This window comes from Mus caroli, chromosome X (genome assembly GCF_900094665.2).
Source record: "Mus caroli chromosome X, CAROLI_EIJ_v1.1, whole genome shotgun sequence".
Taxonomy (NCBI): domain Eukaryota; kingdom Metazoa; phylum Chordata; class Mammalia; order Rodentia; family Muridae; genus Mus; species Mus caroli.
The window spans coordinates 61352489-61358153 of NC_034589.1; the positions used below are offsets into that span (position 1 = coordinate 61352489).

A 5665-nucleotide genomic window follows, 5' to 3' on the forward strand; every position below is an offset into this window, starting at 1 on the left:
AAAAAAAAAAAAAAAAAAAAAAAAAGAGAATGACATGAAACAAAACTAAACATGTGTGACCCATGAGGTCATGGTTTCTTGGACATCAGAGGGCAAGGGCATGATCCCAGTAATAATAATAATAGTCACAATGGCAGCAGCTGTTGAATTTGATCTTCACTGTGTGCTTATCTCTAGGCTAAGCATTTTATATACCATATAAGGTATTTCTATGTTCACAACTCTGAAGCCAGCCTCACAGTTTTGAACTTAGCCTTCCCAGCACTGAATATAGGAGAAGTCACTTCATTTATTTAAGCTTCAATCTTTGTATCAATAACAATAATAGTTCAACTTCACTTGGCATTGTGAATCTAAAAGATAAACTGTTCAGAAGGCAAACACTCCTGTGCTTGGCCCATGTGACATGTTGGCAAAACTTCCATGTCACAACCACTGAATGAGGTCCAGGGAGGGCTAACACATTTGAAATCACACATTGAATGGGAAAATATTTGAAGACAGGTTACTCTGGATCATATTCTATGTGTACAGTGTCTATCACTACAATAAGGGCAGGATAAAATCCTGTAGAATATCTACCGTGTCCTGTCTTCTGAAACATTTCAGCAAATGAAAAAGACCTTCAGCAACAATGTAGGCTCTCTCATCCTTCCTTTAACAGACCATATATCTGCCTCTCTATAAATAGTTATTTACTCAAAATTTCAGATATGCCTCCTCTACTGCTAAATCTGTATGCTGGGGGCTGGGGGAAGTTGGCCTGCCATGTGAATTTAAACTGAATTTAACTCTTACTATACAGGCACCCTGGGTATTGATTATTTGAATATTTTGAAGAGTAGGTAGTGATGGTTACTGGATTTTTGTTTTGCTACTTTAAGAATTATGTGGGGCGGCGGGAATCCAGCGGCTGGCTGGCTGGCGACTAGGCCTCTGTGGCAGAGAATCCGGCGGGAATCTGAGCCATCCGAGCCGCCACCATGACGGTGGGCAAGAGCAGCAAGATGCTGCAGCACATTGACTACAGGATGAGGTGCATCCTGCAGGATGGCCGGATCTTCATCGGGACCTTCAAAGCCTTCGACAAGCACATGAATTTGATCCTGTGTGACTGTGATGAGTTCAGGAAGATCAAGCCAAAGAACTCCAAACAAGCAGAAAGGGAAGAGAAGCGAGTCCTTGGTCTGGTGTTGCTTCGAGGGGAGAACCTGGTCTCCATGACAGTAGAAGGACCTCCTCCCAAAGATACTGGCATTGCCCGAGTGCCACTTGCTGGAGCTGCAGGGGGGGCAGGCATCGGCAGGGCTGCTGGCAGAGGAATCCCGGCTGGTGTTCCTATGCCCCAGGCTCCTGCAGGACTTGCTGGGCCAGTCTGAGGTGTTGGAGGGCCATCCCAACAGGTGATGACCCCACAAGGAAGAGGCACTGTTGCAGCTGCTGCAGCTGCAGCCACAGCCAGTATTGCAGGAGCCCCAACTCAGTACCCACCTGGTCGTGGGGGTCCTCCTCCACCTATGGGCCGAGGGGCCCCTCCTCCAGGTATGATGGGCCCACCTCCTGGCATGCGGCCTCCCATGGGTCCCCCAATGGGGCTTCCTCCTGGCCGAGGAACTCCAATGGACATGCCCCCTCCTGGGATGCGGCCTCCTCCTCCAGGCAGGCGAGGTCTGCTTTGATCTTCACACAGCATTATGTCAGTAGCTCAGAGGCGATGTGGACTCTGTTCCCCAGGGTCAGGTTACCACAGACCTGTTTGTTTGTTATGCAGTTCATGGAGTCTCCCTGGATTGTCTGGTTTCCCTTTCAGGGCTCCCTCCCTGGGAAATGTGCCCTCCAAGGCCCTAGACTCATCTTGGTTCTCCTCAGCTCCTTGCCTGTTTCCTTCCTAAAAGGCTGTATGTACATAGTCCTTTTTCTCTGTGGCCTATGAAGCTGGTTTATAATAAACTAAGAGACTGTTATAAAAAAAAAAAAAAAAAAAAAAAAAAAAGAATTATGTGACCTTGGGCAAGTACCTAGCTTTATTCTTTAAGATTGTAAGCCTTAAGTCTTTATTTGGTTCAGCAGGGATGTTAAACTATTCTAATTGTAAGGAGGTGAAAATTAAAAAAGGTGAAGTTAAAATAGCAACCCCTCAGTGAGTATTAAGAGCTCAAGAGAAGGTCAATATTATTGTTGATTTTTTATTAGTTTTAACTTTCTATTTGATTGTCTCCAATTGAGAAAAGGCCAATATAATCTACAGTTCTGCTCTTGTAATTGTGTCAAATTCTCTGCAAAATTTATAAATAAATAAATGCCAAAATGAGGGCAAGCACAGACGGGGCTCATTTTAGTTTGAGCTGCCAGGAAAGGCCACTCCAAAGATAGGGTATTTGATCAGCTCATAGAAGGATGAGAAAGGGCAGCCAAGCAAAGATCTGGGGACACTATCCCAGGCAGAAAGAATGACACACACAAAATCTGGGAAGAGCTTGGCATGATCAGGTCAATAAGGCTGAAGGCAGTCAATAAAAAAGGGATGGAAAGACACAAGGTCACAGATGGCCTCCAGATGCAGACTTGGTCTGAATTTGAGAGTAAATAAAGAATCATTTCATCGTCATCTATTACTGAGCACCTGTAATAGGTATATAAGTGCTCTGTAACTGGAGATATTGTAAATATAAATTCTGGAGGCTTGAGTGATAATCCATAAAGAACTAAAAAGAAACAAAAATGTGAAATTTGTGGACAACCTTAAATTAAATGAAAGATTAAACTCAGTAGGAAAAAAATAGACAAAACCTAATAACAATGGGATAAATACTGTGTTGGTTAGTGTTATAAAATCTGCACTAATAGCTGTTCACATACAAAAAGACATTGTATTCCTAAACCTTCTTACTACTAGAAATTTTAATATATTCATACTTCAAATATAAGAAGATGTGTTCCCTAATAAAATCTATTCACTACTGGTTGTTGCAAGTCAGCTTCTGTACATGGAAGGGATATTGCAACTATGAACTCTATAAGATCTGCCAACAACAACAACAGTTAACATTCCAGCAAGGACATGGGAAGGTCTCACAAGGTTACTGAGAGAGTCAGTTCTCATCTGATAGGACCTCCCTGGTGTGTTGTCCATGCTGCTGATGTCAGACCTTAATCCATGACTGAGTAATATATATATATATATATATATATATATATATATATATATATGTGTGTGTGTGTGTGTGTGTGTGTGTGTGTGTGTGTGTGTGTATGTATATTATCACAAGAGAAGAAAACATGAATTGGAGAAGGCAGGGGATGTGGGGGCCTGTCAGAGGAAGACTGGGTAGGAGTATTAAGGTAGATGTTATCAAACTGCATTGTACTCATATATGGAATTCCCAACCAAAAATAAAAGGAAGAGAAAAATAACAAGTAGGAGAAAGATAGCAAAAATCATTAAATTACATTAAATTATGTGCTTATTATATCCATCACAGAGAAATGAGCAGCTCAACTGAAAGTGCAAACAAAAAGTGATATCAATAAGTCAGGAGTTCCAATTAATATATAAAACATAATAAAGTATCTTCTAGACATCACAATGAAACTGCATGAATGAAATCTCAAAACTACAATTGTCTAAACAATACTTGCATAAAGTTTCCATGCCATCATTGATAGAAATTTTACAAGGCTTCACCACTAGATGAAGAACTAACCAATGGCTTCAGAAAAGGGAAGAAATGGGCAGCCATATACATAAAAGCAACACTAGCCTCAGCAGGGTATATAGATATGTAACAATAGCAATTAAAATAAGGAAAGGAATGTGAGACAGAGTTGAAGGTATGGAAACAATTGCATGGGAAAGATGGAGAAGTAGAAATGGTGCAAATATGAAAGAAAGCTTAGGATGATAATATTTACCCCAGTGCAGGGAATTAAGTAATAAATAGGAATATTAGAGACATTTTTCAAGCTCAAGTGTGCATCACAACTGCTGGATCTTTAACAAAACTCATTTTCTCTGTCTTCATTTTCTTATCTGTCAAATGGGCATGATAGTAGAATCCACCTCTTAATTATGTTATTAATACCAAATGTTTTCCTAATGTTATAATCAGTATCAACCTTTACTCTCCATAAAATCATCACTTTTGTTTGGTATAAAAAGATATTTTTTGTAAAGTGTAGGTAGTTTTCTTGTCATGTAGGTCATTGAAAAATTAAGATATTTATGATTTTGTCTAATGAAATGATTTGAATTATGGTAATTTTTCAAATCAAAAATGAAGGAACAAGTTTGATATTTTCTTTCCTTCCCAACATTTTACTGCATTGAAGCAACTAAGAGATTTTAGGTTTAGCAGCGTATGCTGGTATCTGTTACCCAGAAGCTTGGGTTCAGCAATCTGATGTTTTGGTTCCCACCAGAGGTGTCAAATTCCTCCTTGATGGCCTTGTTCTATGTTTTTGCGAACAGGGTGTTCTTCTTTTGACTGAATTTTTTGAATGACAGTTGGTTTCTGGAATCCACTCAGGGAAAATAAATAGAAGAAATAAGCTAACGGGAATGTAGATTTAATAAGAATGAGAACATGAAGAAGAATAGGGCAAGACTCAATCACTGATTAAAACAGACTGTGACATGCTTACTCAGGCCCTGTGCATCCTTGTGTCTTTGTAGAAGCTGAAAAAGTCTGGCTGCAAAAACACAGCCTAGAAAAAAGCCTATAATTAATGAAAACTATTACTAATTATTACAGAGTTGTAAGTTGTTATAAAATAAGGTGTCTATGAGGTATGGAAATGTTTAAGATTTCATTGGATTTAGAGGAAAGAATTCCAAAATCTGAGAAACTGAGCAAACAGTACACTAGAAATTCAATCACTCTGAGTCTTTGACTTTGGTATTTCAAGAATGCTTAAAGGAAGGCTGGGGGTAGTGGCACCTGCCTTTAATCCAGCACTCAGGAGGCAGAGGCAGGCAGGTGGTCTCTGAGTTCAAGGCCAGACTGGTCTACACAGTGAGTTCTAGGAAAGCTAGGACTATGTAGAGAAACCCTGCCTCAAAAAACAAAGAGAAAGAGAAAAAGAGAGAGAGAGAGAGAGAGCTGAAGGGCATGAAAAGTAGAAAACTGCCATCTCACAGCCCAAGTTAAAGAAAGACTCAGCTGCTAAGGGCTAATTTCAATACATTTAAAAAGGAAGAAGACAGAGGAATGAGTATTAAATAATTAAGTAATCTTAGAGGAGTGGGGACAAGAAAGAAATGGAATTCCTGTTTGAGCTGTTAAGAGCAGATGAAATCATGAGTGAATGTGTATTATTGACATAATTATGATCATGTAAAGGACTCTAGTGCCCCAGACCAATTCTTGGTCAGGCTCAGAGGAATGGCAAAGCCTTCTTCTGGTCTGATTATAGATGTTGATCATGTGTGCAGAAAGAATCAATTGCAGCCTCCAATTCCAGGACGACTTTCACCTGAGAATGCTCCCCTACAGAGATCCCACACTGAGGTTGACTTATTCTCCTCCTGCTCCTCCCCCTCCTTGTCCATATTGTATATAATAAATGTGCCGGCACAGGACCTGAGACTGCATTAGTTAGGGAAGCAGAAACCTGCCTGAGTAGGGCCACAGGCCTCATCCGGCCGGATCAGCGCCAGGGTAGCGGG

At 40.5% G+C, this 5665-nt stretch overlaps 1 pseudogene across 1 annotated transcript; it reads left to right on the forward strand.

Moving 5' to 3' along the window:
* The first annotated feature begins 900 nt into the window (after positions 1 to 900).
* On the forward strand, positions 901 to 1964 carry LOC110286816 (annotated as a pseudogene). The gene has a single exon (XR_002377167.2). The product of XR_002377167.2 is annotated as a small nuclear ribonucleoprotein-associated protein B pseudogene (transcript).
* The last annotated feature ends 3701 nt before the right edge of the window (positions 1965 to 5665 follow it).